This window comes from Cherax quadricarinatus, chromosome 22 (assembly GCF_038502225.1).
Source record: "Cherax quadricarinatus isolate ZL_2023a chromosome 22, ASM3850222v1, whole genome shotgun sequence".
Lineage (NCBI taxonomy): Eukaryota > Metazoa > Arthropoda > Malacostraca > Decapoda > Parastacidae > Cherax > Cherax quadricarinatus.
The window spans coordinates 3,782,482-3,797,481 of NC_091313.1; the positions used below are offsets into that span (position 1 = coordinate 3,782,482).

A 15,000-nucleotide genomic window follows, 5' to 3' on the forward strand; every position below is an offset into this window, starting at 1 on the left:
AAGAAAAAAAAATACAAAGCGATTATTACTGTGTAATACAAAATTGATATATTTTTAATAAAAAAAACTTATCTGAATTATTTTTATAAACAAGGAAACATGACAGAAAAATTTGAAGGGGGTGTAATAATGAGAAATTGAGTGAAAATACGAATTTTGAATGACCTTTTAAAACATGATATATGAGAGAAATGCATGAAGTAAACTAACTGAAGGAAAGCAACAACTGGAGCAAAACTCAAACTTTACGAATTGGCAGTAAGAGAAGGAAAGGAAAGTAGTAAGACAAAATACCATAGTGAATAAATAAACACTTTATCTCTCCTCCATTGTCTTTCTCTTTACTAATAGCGTCTCTAAATTTACTAGAGAAACACAGAGGGAAGTGTCAGTTGAATCGGTAAATTGATAATAAAAACTAGAAAACCACACCAGAAATATTAGCAAAAGAAGGAAAAATTTCACGATAAGAATAGCTGTCATAATTTTCCCCGAGGGGTGTCAGATAATATGGAAAGTAAAATTAAATAAGGGAGGAAGAGAAGTTGCTCTAATAAAGCTAAAATAACAGAGAATAAAAAAAAACTGACTGCAGTCTATACATGGACTGTATTTTGGAAGAAATAATACCAGGAGGAGCAAGGCCAGTGATAATAATTATATATCAGTATTTTCCAACAAGCAAAAAGAAGTTCAGACAGGACTACAAGGATCCAACTGAAGACTCCTTAAGAAATATTGAGGTTACAGCCTAAGCAGTGAATAGAGAAAAAAACTTATAATCATTTGGGACTTCAGTCAGGGAGAAATTGATTATAAAAGACTCACATTGCGTCATGGAGTCTGTATGGAGAGCAAATTTAGTATATACTGTGTTAAAAAGCTTCCTTTTCAGCAGTAATGTAAAGTAAAAGGACACAAGTGCAACTAATGTGACATTTATTGTGGCAACGTTTCGCTCTCCTGGAGAGCGAAACGTTGCCACAATAAATGTCACATTAGTTGCACTTGTGTCCTTTTACTTTACATATTGTCGGTAATTCTACCAACTTTATTACAGCAGTAATGTAGTTGGAGCAAATTCTTAGGGAAGGAGAAGTGCAGTTGGGCAGGGGGGAAGGGGTGGCAGGGGGACTATCAGTCAGCCAATACCCATAATCTGTCAACAGTAACTTAGGGCCGAAGTCTGTAAGTCTCATTTTGCAAGTATAAATAGCTTAATATCCAGTCGAATGCTGCCGCACACTGTCATAACATACTATGATCACATACCAACGTTTCCTAATTGTTATTTATAAACATTAAGTTTTCAGCTTTGAAATTCTGTGAAAGGAAGCAGCCCAGCGAAGTCTACGGCCTTGTAGCGAGGAGGATGGAAGGAGAAAACCCAACTTGACAAGATTTAATATTAAATAAAAAGTGAAACTGACATTGGCAATGTAAAGTACAAGACAACTCTGCGAACAAGTGACCATTGCTTGCTGGTATCTGAGTATATAATTAAGGAGAAAACAAGAAAATGAGAAAGCAAGAAAATGGCTTCCAGAAGGAGGACACATTGGGAAGATCGTATACACAGCACTACGTCTTCTTATGAGCTAAATGAACTTTAGTCTGTTGGTTTATTTGGTTTAAAGTTTATCGACTATACGAGGGTCATTAAGGATGCATGTCATCTGTACGCTGTCATTCGGGGATACTTTGTTGTCTATAGTAAACTCTCAGTACATATGTACTGAGAGATACACACCTAACCTCACAGTGTAGCTGACTTAACGTGCAGTGTATACACAAGGAATCACTTCGAAACATTTGCACTTCGTTTTTTCATTTATTTATAGAAATGCATTATATATCTAATTGATTTTAAGTGACATTACTGGCAAGTGCATAAATAAACATAAAATGCATAACGAATTAAGACGTAATAATACAATACAATAATGAAGGAAGTTCTCGCACAAGTCGAAACAATGAGAAATACACAACCATCAGAATCCTTCTAGGTAATGCTATGATGCTGGTGAAGACTCCTGCTCCAAGAAATTGTCCCTACCCTTCCCTTACTTGGATCAGAACTGATTACCTCCCATTCCACAGGCTTTGGATGACCATTAAGGGTTTTGCATTTCTCTACGAGCTCAGTATTATAAACAGCAGGGCCTCGCTGTACAGCACTTTGCTTTACAGCGTTTTGCTAATGCAGCAGTTTTCAGTTATGCCCATTATTCATTTATTTACACTTCCTACAATAAATATATTCACCATTCACTATGAACTCAGGACGAAAGTATTTTAAGGTAAGTAATGTGTGTACTGTATATGCATTTTTAGGCCTAGCTCCATTGCTCACTTAATACATGATAGTATAAACATGTTGTCAGGCTTTTATATGTATATGAAAGTGAAAAAAGCCTATGTCTCACTTTACAGCGATTTTTGTAATTTAGCCCACCACAACCTAACTTTAATAAAGAAGCGTTACGAAACTGACGGTGGGAACCTTGTAATAAAACTAGCGTAGTGAAATGAAGATACGTTGCAGAGTGACGTACACTATTACCTCAAGGAGTGACGTATAGGATGCATGAGAGAGATCACTTTGTTCCATGGAAGTAACATAATCACCCAGGCAGATCCTTGTACGAGGACTAGTTTATGAATATATTTACATCAAAGGCGATTGTAGGTGTAGTTAGGAGATATACCCAGACTGACGGGGCTAGGGAGGGCTACCTGTGTCGGGTTGAAGAAAAAGATAATAGCATATAGTTGTCTTCCAGCAGAGGACAAGAATGCCTGCTCGTCAGGATGCCTGCACGCCAGGATGCCTGCACGCCAGGATGCCTGCACACCAGAGTTCACAGTGCCGCTAATCTCCTCCTAGCAGAAGTCTTAGTCAGTCAGAACATCTTAACTTTAGGAGGGAGTTACGACTGGGCCTCCTGATTGTTGCCTTGTCCTTCTTACGACCTCTGGCAGACTTATTCACAGCAACAACGAACTTTTAATTAATCTCTCTTTTCTTGCCTCACCCCACCGACTCGTCTACCAGCTACTGATCTTTACATTTTCACTCACATGAGAGCATCACACCGGTAGAGTAGTGATTTAAAGACTGCCCCAGGTGGTGGATCTTATCGCTTCAAACACAAGTAAATACACAAAATGTATATGAAAGAGGAGACGTAGATACAATAAACCGTAGTAAGTGATAAAGGTTCAGAAAGATTCCTGAACAAACACAGAGATACTAATTAGAAAACGTCTAAATTACTTCCTAAGGTCCCAGGACCGAAACGTTTTTCCAAACAAATACTGTATGTCCTAGTGTTTGTTCGCGTGTGTTTTTTAACCACACAGCTGGAAGCTGGAGTGACCTACGACTCGCTGATTCCTAACCGAAAGGATTCGAAATCAGTTCCCGATTCGCTAAGGAATAAATGAGCACCTGGGTGTTAATTGATCGCTGCAGGTAGCAGTCTGTGAACATGGGATGGGTAGAATTCCTTAGACTGGACTTGTGTTTAAAATGAGCTGAAGTGAGATTGGTAATTTGAACTGTGCAAATAATTTTACCTCGCAAAATTCGTCTTTAGTTTCAGAATCATTAGGACATGGAATCAATGGATAAGGAAGTGTGAAGGTGGACTTAGTAAATAGCTTCATATACAGGTACGATAGAGCCTGAGAAACAGTAATCTGTATCACTAGTCGATAGTGATTCAAAGAAGTAACCACGAGCTGTGACTCGACCCCGCAGCAACAACTGGGTGAGCACACATGTACGGACATGTAATTCAGTGATTACAGAGGTTTCGTACACAACTGTAGGATACAGGGTTCGATCCCTGAGGAAGGACATGTTTATAAGTCTCTTCACACCTATTGCCTCTATTCATGCAACAGGAAATATATACGTGGGTGTTGACCGACACTGTAAGTCGCACCCTGGGAAAAGTTCCAGCAACAGCAACAATAATATCAACATTAATAATAATAACAATAATAATTATAGTAATAATAATACTACTACTAATACTATTCCTAATACTGCTAGTGCTACCACTAATAATAATAATAATAATAATAATAATAATAATAATAATAATAATAATAATAATAATAATAATAATAATAATAATAATAATAATAATAATAATAGTGCTATTACTACCAGTAATAAAAATATTACTACTACTAGTACTACTTCTACTGCTATTAATGATAATAAAGAGAAGAAACCACGCACAGTGTTTTATCCTTACAGTTAAATGTAGTTAACTAACACCCGAGACACCACGGTAAACTAACACCCGAGACACCACGGTAAACTAACACCCGAGACACCACGGTAAACTAACACCCGAGACACCACGGTAAACTAACACCCGAGACACCACGGTAAACTAACACCCGAGACACCACGGTAAACTAACACCCGAGACACCACGGTAAACTAACACCCGAGACACCACGGTAAACTAACACCCGAGACACCACGGTAAACTAACACCCGAGACACCACGGTAAACTAACACCCGAGACACCACGGTAAACTAACACCCGAGACACCACGGTAAACTAACACCCGAGACACCACGGTAAACTAACACCCGAGACACCACGGTAAACTAACACCCGAGACACCACGGTAAACTAACACCCGAGACACCACGGTAAACTAACACCCGAGACACCACGGTAAACTAACACCCGAGACACCACGGTAAACTAACACCCGAGACACCACGGTAAACTAACACCCGAGACACCACGGTAAACTAACACCCGAGACACCACGGTAAACTAACACCCGAGACACCACGGTAAACTAACACCCGAGACACCACGGTAAACTAACACCCGAGACACCACAGTAAACTAACACCCGAGACACCACAGTAAACTAACACCCGAGACACCACAGTAAACTAACACCCGAGACACCACGGTAAACTAACACCCGAGACACCACGGTAAACTAACACCCGAGACGGACACGAGACACCACGGTAAACTAACACCCGAGACACCACGGTAAACTACACCACGGTAAACACCCGAGACACCACGGTAAACTAACACCCGAGACACCACGGTAAACTAACACCCGAGACACCACGGTAAACTAACACCCGAGACCACGGTAAACTAACACCCGAGACACACGGTAAACTAACACCCGGTAAACTAACACCCGAGACACCACGGTAAACTAACACCCGAGACACCACGGTAAACTAACACCCGAGACACCACGGTAAACTAACACCCGAGACACCACGGTAAACTAACACCCGAGACACCACAGTAAACTAACACCCGAGACACCACGGTAAACTAACACCCGAGACACCACGGTAAACTAACACCCGAGACACCACGGTAAACTAACACCCGAGACACCTCGGTAAACTAACACCCGAGACACCACGGTAAACTAACACCCGAGACATCACGGTAAACTAACACCCGAGACACCACGGTAAACTAACACCCGAGACACCACGGTAAACTAACACCCGAGACACCACGGTAAACTAACACCCGAGACACCACGGTAAACTAACACCCGAGACACCACGGTAAACTAACACCCGAGACACCACGGTAAACTAACACCCGAGACACCACGGTAAACTAACACCCGAGACACCACGGTAAACGGACACTGTTGGCCTCGACTTGGTGTAGGAAATTTATCTCCTGTTTATTTATATCGAAGGGAAAAATAGTCCATGAAAGGCATACCTCATAAATTTACACACACACACACACACACACACACACACACACACACACATAAGAACATAAGAACGAAGGAACACTGCAGAAGGCCTACTGGCCCATGCGAGGCAGGTCCAAGTCCCTACCGGCTTAAGCCAATGCACCCAACCTAGTCAGGTCAGGTCACATTGACTTAAGGGAGGAACACGGCAACCGACCTGTTAGCACAAGCTATCAGGTCCAACTCACACCCACCCACATCTACTCATGTATTTATCCAACCTATTTTTAAAGCTACACAACGTTCTGGCCTCTATAACGGTACTTGGGAGTTTGTTCCACTCATCCACAACTCTATTACCAAACCAGTACTTTCCTATATCCCTCCTGAATCTGAATTTTTCCAACTTAAAACCATTGCTGCGAGTCCTGTCTAGGCTAGATATTTTCAGCACACTATTTACATCCCCTTTATTTATTCCTGTCTTCCACTTATAAACCTCAATCATATCCCCCCTAATTCTACGTCTTTCTAGAGAGTGCAGTTTCAGGGCCCTTAGTCTATCCTCATAGGGAAGGTTTCTGATACATGGGATCATCTTTGTCATCCTCCTTTGTACATTTTCCAGAGAATTTATATCCATTCTGTAATACGGTGACCAAAACTGTGCAGCATAATCTAAATGAGGCCTAACCAAGGATGTATAGAGTTGAAGAACAACCTGAGGACTCCTATTATTTATGCTTCTTGATATGAAGCCAAGGATTCTATTAGCTTTATTGCGAACACTTATGCACTGTTGTCTTGGTTTCAGATTACTGCTAACCAGAACTCCTAAATCTTTTTCGCAATCCGTAATATTAAGATCTACATTATTTAGTTTATATGTGGCATGGTTATTGTCCTGTCCAACATTTAGAACTTTGCATTTGTCTATATTAAACTGCATCTGCCACTTCTCCGACCACTGCATCAGTCTATTCAAATCTTCCTGGAGTGCTCGAATGTCCTCGTCAGAATGAATTCGACGGCCTATTTTGGTGTCATCGGCAAACTTGCCGATGTCGCTCTTTATGCCCTCATCTATGTCGTTTATGTAGATTGTACAGCATCACTGACCCCTGTAACACAGCTCGTGACGCTTACTCTGACAGTATGCAAAGCCTAGTCAACCATGCCTCTATCCAGGAAAAATAGTGAAAGTCCAAGCGCTCTCGTGATTTCTCACATAATCAAGGAATTGTATTCCTTGTACTTCTCTGTATCATATTCAAATTAAATAAATAAATAAATAAATAAATAAATAAATAAATAAATAAATACTGATTGTACAGCAATGCAAGCAACCATAAGACCTGTTTTTGTAATACTCATTTGTGCTTAATTGTTATATGTTTACAATAATGTTTTGCCACTGAATACTTCATTGCTTAGTTAATCTTAAGTTAATTTTAAGCCTGCCCGTAATGCTATGCATTCAAGTGGCTTTGGCATGCTGCATTTAACTGTATTCTTTTGTACTTCTCTGTATCATGTTCAAATTAATAAATAAAAAAAATAAAAAATAAAAACTGTAAATATATAGGATCAACAGGAAGGCATATAAGGACGAGATTACACCTCGCTCTGATGATGTAGGTAGGCAGTCAAGGACCACCTGCCTGTATCATCATGTAAGTGTATGTGTTTGTGTGTGTTCAAAACTGGACAGAGTTACATTCCTGGAGAAAATGACAGAATTGACTGAAAATCAGGTAAGACGTGAAGAAAGAACAGTTACAAAGGCGTTTTCGGACAGCACTGCTGGTGTATACAGCTTTATTTCGTACATTAAGAGCTGGGTATGATTGGTATATCCGTGTAACATAGAGATCTTTGTCGTCTCTACCTTAGCAGTGTTGCTCTTGATGAGAGGCAACTTTGTCTTAAGCTCTCTGAAGCTCCGCGAGCGTGGACAACGCCCAGGGTCGTATCCAAAGGTAGCTTCTGATCTTATTAAGGATAACTTTGTCATGATGCAGTATGTATTGATGAATCCTACCCAGCATCATCGTGTGGATTATGCTTTGCAACATTTGCTGAGATAGAGAACACCCTGCTTCACATCTCGATTCATGGTACCACTGTTGCACAAATACTTTGGTGGTAGCGCCTTGGAAGCGGTCGTGATGTAATCGACCATGAAAAAGGGAATTACATGATTTAGATGAGAGATGGTATTCAGAGTCATGCGGAACTTCATACCCTGGAAAAGCGCCGATAACGGTTTTAAAATATTTTCACTTTCATTGATAACACTATTCAGAAGCAGAAAACTCTGTGCGGGACTATCAGCTGGTTAAAAGGTTAGTTGTGCAGGATCTGGCGCAATACACTCAACAAGTCTAGTGGCCAAAAGCTCTGCGAAAAACCGCTCACAGTACTGGGTATTGTGAGTGGTCTATCGCCAGGGCTCTCTGGTTGTCTAGTTTTTGGGTATTAACATTGTCGTGCTGCAAGAAGCTTGACTACCAGGTGACTCTCACTTGACTACTGTCGTGCTGAAAGAAGCTTGACTACCAGGTGACTCTCACTTGTCAACTGTCGTGCTGCAAGAAGCTTGACTACCGGGTGACTCTCACTTGTCTACTGTCATGCTGCAAGTAGCTTGACTGCCAGGGGACTCTCACTTGACTACTGTCGTGCTGCAAGAAGCTTGACTACAAGGTGACTCTCACTTACTACTGTCGTGCTGCAAGAAGCTTGACTGCCAGGTGACTCTCACATGACTACTGTCGCGCTACAAGAAGATTGACTACCAGGTGACTCTCACTTGTCTACTGTCGTGCTGAAAGAAGCTTGACTACCAGGTGACTCTCACTTATCTACTGTCGTGCTGCAAGAAGCTTGACTACCAGGTAACTCTTTCTTGTCTACTGTCGTGCTGCAAGAAGCTTGACTGCCAGGTGACTCTCACTTGTCTACTGTCGTGCTGCAAGAAGCTTGACTACCAGGTAACTCTCTCTTGTCTACTGTCGTGCTGCAAGAAGCTTGACTACCAGATGACTAACTTGTCTACTGTCGTGCTGCAAGAAGCTTGACTACCAGGTGACTCTCGCTTGTCCGCTTGTCTACTGTCGTGCTCCAAGAAGCTTGACTACCAGGTTACTCTCATTTGTCTACTGTCGTGCTGCAAAAAGCTTGACTACCAGGTGACTCTCACCTGTCTACTGTCGTGCTCCAAGAAACTTGACTACCAGATGACTCTCACTTGACTACTGTCGTGCTGCAAGAAGCTTGACTACCAGGTGATTCTCACTTGTCTACTGTCGTGCTGCAAGAAATTTGACTACCAGGTGACTCTCACTTGACTACTGTCGTGCTGCAAGAAGCTTTACTGCCAGGTGACTCACTTGTCTACTGTCGTGCTGCAAGAAGCTTGACTACCAGGTGACTCTCACTTGTCTACTGTCACGCTGTAAGGAGCTTGACTACCAGGTGACTCTCACTTGTCTACTGTCATGCTGCAGAGAGCTTGACTACAAGGTGACTCTCACCTGTCTACTGTCGTGCTGCAAGAAGCTTGACTACCAGGTGATTCTCACTTGTCTACTGTCGTGCTGCAAGGAGCTTGACTACCAGGTGACTCCCACTTAACTATAAATTTAACTGACTCACGAAATCGTAATTACACATCTCGTTACTTAGCTGTCCATGTCTTGGAGCTGTGAAAAATTTGGATGTGGAGCAGATTTTTTGATCGATCATTTGACAGCTACCTAACGCTCGCTTAACGTCAAGTCAACGTTACGTTAAGACGGAATATGCGCTTTATGGTACTTTATTGAGAAGACGTTTCGTTCATCAGGGACGAGACTCTGGTAGACGAAACGTCTCAATAAAATGCATGAAATGCGTGTTGTGTCTTAATAACATTCTTGTCAGTATATAATACTGAAAAGTCAAAGTTGTATCGGTCGTCGTTACTTGAGAGCCTCGCGAAGACCTCCAGCAAAAATACTCAAATAACCCGCACATAGAGGAGAGGAGCTTACAATGACGTTTCGGTGCGACTTGGACCATTTACAAAGTCACACTAACAAAAAGGAGAAAAGGGGGGATTATATATAGGTAAGCAAACCGGGACGGAATAAGAGAGGTAATAGGAAAAAAGGAAGAGAGACGTTTCGGTCCAAATCGGACCGAAACGTCGTCGTAAGCTCCATTCTTTTATGTGCGGGTTATTTGTGTATTGTTCCAGTCACGTTATTGTGCTTTTTTTGTTATCTTCAGCAAAAATATTCTTCAGTTATCTTTACCAATAGTTTATTCGATGTTTAGATTCTGTATCTTCCATGTGCTGCATACGTACATTTCTTCCTGTTTCATATCCAGTTTCTGCATCTCTCTATACAACTGACGCATGTCAAGACAGTCATACGGGTTACTGTTCACCAACTTTAAACAGTGATGACCTGATAGTGCATTTTCTAGCACGTTTGGGGATTTTAACGCTGCTTGTAAACTAATCCCTTATCATACTGATTACAGTACTTGACATGTCTTATTTGGCCCAAATCTCATGTTTATTCGCAAAATTCTCGTTTCCCATTAATTGTATTTGTATATATTCTACAGTATCTTTATTAGTGCTGTATGTTTTGTAGTTTATGGCACGTGTCTGTGCCAATATATTATGCTCATTTTTTGGAGGGGGGGGGGGGAAACATGTGTTAATCATGTGTTCTGCAGGTTGGTGTAAGTTCTACGATATATTCGCTGCGTCCTCATATCATACTCCTGGTTTACTGATCAGTAATCCTGGACACCTCGCTCCACGTCTCGCACCTTTGCTGTAATCTTCGAAAAACTTATTCACTTGTTCCTTTAAGCCGGAGCGCTTCTGGCGACCACTGACCAACTTGTCGTCCGAACTCTCTTCCTTTGAAGGATCTGGTTCATTCCACACGGGGCTGGAGCTCAAGAATCTATCACTTTGGCGAGTACGTTTGCTCTCAGTCATCTCTACTGTATAGTAATCTTCCTGGTCTCAGCGCTCATACAGTGTGTTGTGATGCACACCAGATCCAGTTTTTGTCCTTAAATATTTACTGCATTAAGCATGTATGTCGAATGTTTAATTATCATATCTATCAACTGATCTAATTTCCGTTATTATATGATACTTATCTCACTTGTAATTTTTGTTGCAGAGGACACTGCTCTTTCCAACATCCTCCTGAAGAAGTGTGTTTAAACCCCAAAAGGATGGTAGAAGGGAGGGTGGGGGGAGGAGGGGGGGCAGTGGTGATTTATGTCATACACATGACTCTGACCACAATATAGATTTTGATAATTGAACATTGGTGTTCGGATCTCTCACTTACATAAAACCAGTTCTAAGCTTGAACTTATTTAAAGGATATTTTTATTGGGACAAGATGATCCACACCCACTTCAATAATCATCTTGCCAAAAGGTTAGACAATAGAGTTATAAGAACTGAGAATAATAAATCTCAAACTCTCCGCTTCGAATGAAATGAGGTCAGGTGTTAGTCATTTGGGTTCGATAAACAAAGGTTAGGCAATACTTCGTGGTGGTGATTAACTCGTACCTTTCTCACTCCAGCTGAGAAAGCCATGTGATTTACTGTAATGATATTGATTTTTTGTCATTATTAAATAGTGATTAAAGAGTGATTAGCAGACTAGTCCTGGAGGAGGGAAGTACAGTACCAACACTTTGAAGAATAGACGGGGAATGTTGAGGCTCCGAGCGTCATTAAGTTGTAGTATCTGTGCACTTCAGGCGAGGCAGCTACAGAATGACGGTGCATGTGCTTCCTTTTTTCTGCCTTTCTCTCACACTGCAAGATGGCCGGTGTTTATAAAATGACCTTGAGTTAAGGAACCATAAAAATGAAAATCATCCAACGATAAAGAAGAAGAGGGTCTGAATTGAGTGAGCTGGTTTTTGTTTGACATATCGTATTTCTGTTTCAGTTACGTGAGGGAGATGGTGCTTTTTTCAACAATAGCTGTGAATCGATTGACAGATTAATAAAAAGCGCAACAAAATTTAAAACAATATCAGTTCCTGTTTTCTCAGCTACCTCGTTATTACAAGCTTTCAAAACATAAGACAGAGGCTAAACTTGTCTTGCTTAACTTACCTCCATAACATAAGACCTTGGGATACCTGAACTCAGCTGGCTACGCGTAACCCCGGGACCAGAGGTTCAGGCTCTGTGAAGGGCAAGTAGGCGGAGCCTCAGACCACAAGGTTGGCATCCTTCCCCGTCTGTCTTCCGGCTTCGCCTTCGTCCCAGCTAGTGCACCCAGCTTGGTATCAGTGTTCGTCCAGGCTCACAAAGGACCGCTATCATCTCATCTTCGTCCACCGTCGTCAAGGTACGTCTCGCAGTTCATCCATATATTTAATAAAGATCACCTCAGACAGATACAGGAGCTGTATAAGAGACTGGTATATTGTATCAGTATTAGTGAAATAGCACACATTAACACTTTAATAACAGTCACAAAGAAGGATATGAAAACAGATACAAACACAGGTACAGATACAGTTACAAAGGCACGTAGAAGTTTAAATTCAGGTTAAGTACACATAGAGGTACAGAGGCATGGGTACAAGTACAGGTGGAGGTACAGAGGCATGGGTACAAGTACAGGTGGAGGTACAGAGGCATGGGTACAAGTACAGGTGGAGGTACAGAGGCATGGGTACAAGTAACAGATGGAGGTACAGAGGCATGGGTACAAGTACAGGTGGAGGTACAGAGACATGGGTGCAAGTACAGGTGCAGGTACAGAGGCACAGGTGGAGGGGGTAGAGGTATGGGTACAAGTAACAGGTGTAGGTAAAGCTACAGGTAGAGCACAAGGTACAACTGGTTACGTACGTACCCACGACACCAGGATGGGCATGCGTAAACCTGTCCGCAATACTAATTATATGTATAATCACAATACACACATACGTTCAGATACATAAATACATCTTAAAATATAAACACATACGTTCAGATAATTATATTTATACACATTATACACTTTACACATACGTACACGTTCAGCTAAGCGCATCTCGCACTGATAAAGCGTTAGTAACTTGAATTACGAAATCATACATAAGAAACAAGTGAATAATTTAATTTTTAAAAATGCAATTTAAAGTATGTCATATATTTTTTTTGTGTGTCTCTTGCATTATCCCGTCACATTTTCATTACAATAAAAAGCCCGTATGGGTGAAGAAAGGAGCAAAGAAGACGGAGATAAATAGAAGGCAATAATAAAACCTTGACTATGCACTGAACATCCGTCTCATAAATTTATTTCATTACTAAAATAAAGCCTATTATGTCATATATAACCGTGAATTAGGTAGCAATGATGAGAGTCTTAAATAAAGAAGCTATCGTTGATAATATATGATTGTTAATACATTTCAGGAGCCTCACAGGAATACTGTACACAAGTTTACACTTGTGTACAGTATTTTGTTTGTCAGTTTCAGATATGATTGGAAACTTATCGACCATCTTGCCTATGTCATCCAGGAATTATCTTAGTTAGTTATCTTCTTAGCTAACAGGTAACCTAGCAGTCATCTAACACCGGTTTTCCTCTTACTTAGCTACCGTCTTACCTAGATCTCGCCTTATCCAGCGATCATCTTACTGGGCTAACATCTTACCTAGCAATTATGTTACCTAGGAGTCATCTTGCCCTGGAGTTATCTTAGCCAAGAGTCATCTTAGCCAGGAATCATCTTAGCCAGGCGTCATCTTAGCCAGAAGTCATCTTAGCCAGGAGTCATCTTACTCAACGATCATCTTTCCAACAAACAGCATCATCTTACCCAACAAACAGCATTCATGTTACCCAGTAATAATATTATCCATGAGCCATCTCACTCATCAGTCGTCTAATTCAGTGAGCGTCATAATTATCAGCTACTTACGTTTGTGTGTGAAGACAGACATCAACTACGTTAATTACAACGTCGGTCACTCTCTCTATACTTACATTAACTATCACTTCGTGTTTCGATTTAATAATTTTATTTCTTAATTTGTATAGTATTTATATTTACTTTACAATATATTAACATGCTTTATTATTACTTTTGCTCTCTCAATCTCTCTCTCTCTCTCTCTCTGTATATATATATATATATATATATATATATATATATATATATATATATATATATATATATATATATATATATATATATATGGTAATGTCACCATTGTTGTTCAATACATTTACAGATACAGTTGTAAGAGAAGTGAATGCGAGGGTCTTGGCAAGAGGTGTGGAGTTAAAAGATTAAGAATCAAACACAAAGTGGGAGTTGTCACAGTTGCTCTTTGCTGATGACGCTTTGCTTTTGGGAGATTCTGAAGAGAAGTTGATGGATGAATTTGTTAGGGTATGCAAAAGAAGAAAATTAAAAGTGAATATAGGAAAGAGTAAGATGGTGTGGATAACAAAAAAAATAGGATGAGGTGAATCACAAAACTGATGAGGGGATAAAGGTGAATGATGCACTTAGGAGTCTGTGACGACAAAAAACTTTGTCCATTGATGCGGAGAAGGGAATGTATGAAGGTATAGTTATACCAACACTCTTATATGGTTGTGAAGCATGGGTGGTGAATGTTGCAACGAGAAGGCTGCAGGCAGTGGAGATGTCGTGTCTGAGGGCAATGTGTAGTTTAAATATAATGCAGAGAATTCGTAGTTTGGAAATTAGGAGGTGCGGGATCACCAACCCTATTATCCTGAGAGCTGAAGAGGGGTTGTTGAGGTGGTTAGGACATGTAGAGAGGATGAAACAAAATAGAATGACTTCGAGAGTGTATAATTGTGAAGTGGAGGGAAAGCGGGGTAGAGATCGGGGTACGAAAGGTTGGATCGAGGGGATAAAGAGGGTTTTGTGTGAGAGGGGCTTGGACTTCTAGCAAGCATGCGTGAGCGTGTTAGATAGGAGCGAATGGATTTTAGGAGTTGATGTACTGTTGGAGCGTGAACAAGGTAACATTTATGAAGGGATTCAAGGAAACCGGCAGGCCGGACTTGAGTCCTGGAGATGGGAACTACAGTGTCTGCAATCTGACGGTGGGGTGTTACTGTTGCAGTTTTATAACCGTAGTGTAAACGCGCCTTTGGCAAGACAGAGATGGAGTGTATGATGGTGAACGTTCTTTTTCGGGCCACCGTGCCATGATGGGAAACGGCCAAAGCGTTTCTCTCTCTCTC

The 15,000-nt window shown here is 40.9% G+C and overlaps 1 protein-coding gene across 2 annotated transcripts in view; it reads left to right on the plus strand.

Moving 5' to 3' along the window:
• Nucleotides 1–11,965: 11,965 nt before the first annotated feature.
• Nucleotides 11,966–15,000, plus strand: part of LOC128689786 (uncharacterized) — a 53,241-nt gene continuing 50,206 nt past the window's right edge. For both annotated transcript variants that reach the window (XM_070087462.1, XM_053778251.2), the window contains exon 1: nucleotides 11,966–12,123. The gene's annotated coding sequence lies outside the window, so the exon portion shown is untranslated. The remainder of the gene's footprint in view (nucleotides 12,124–15,000) is intronic.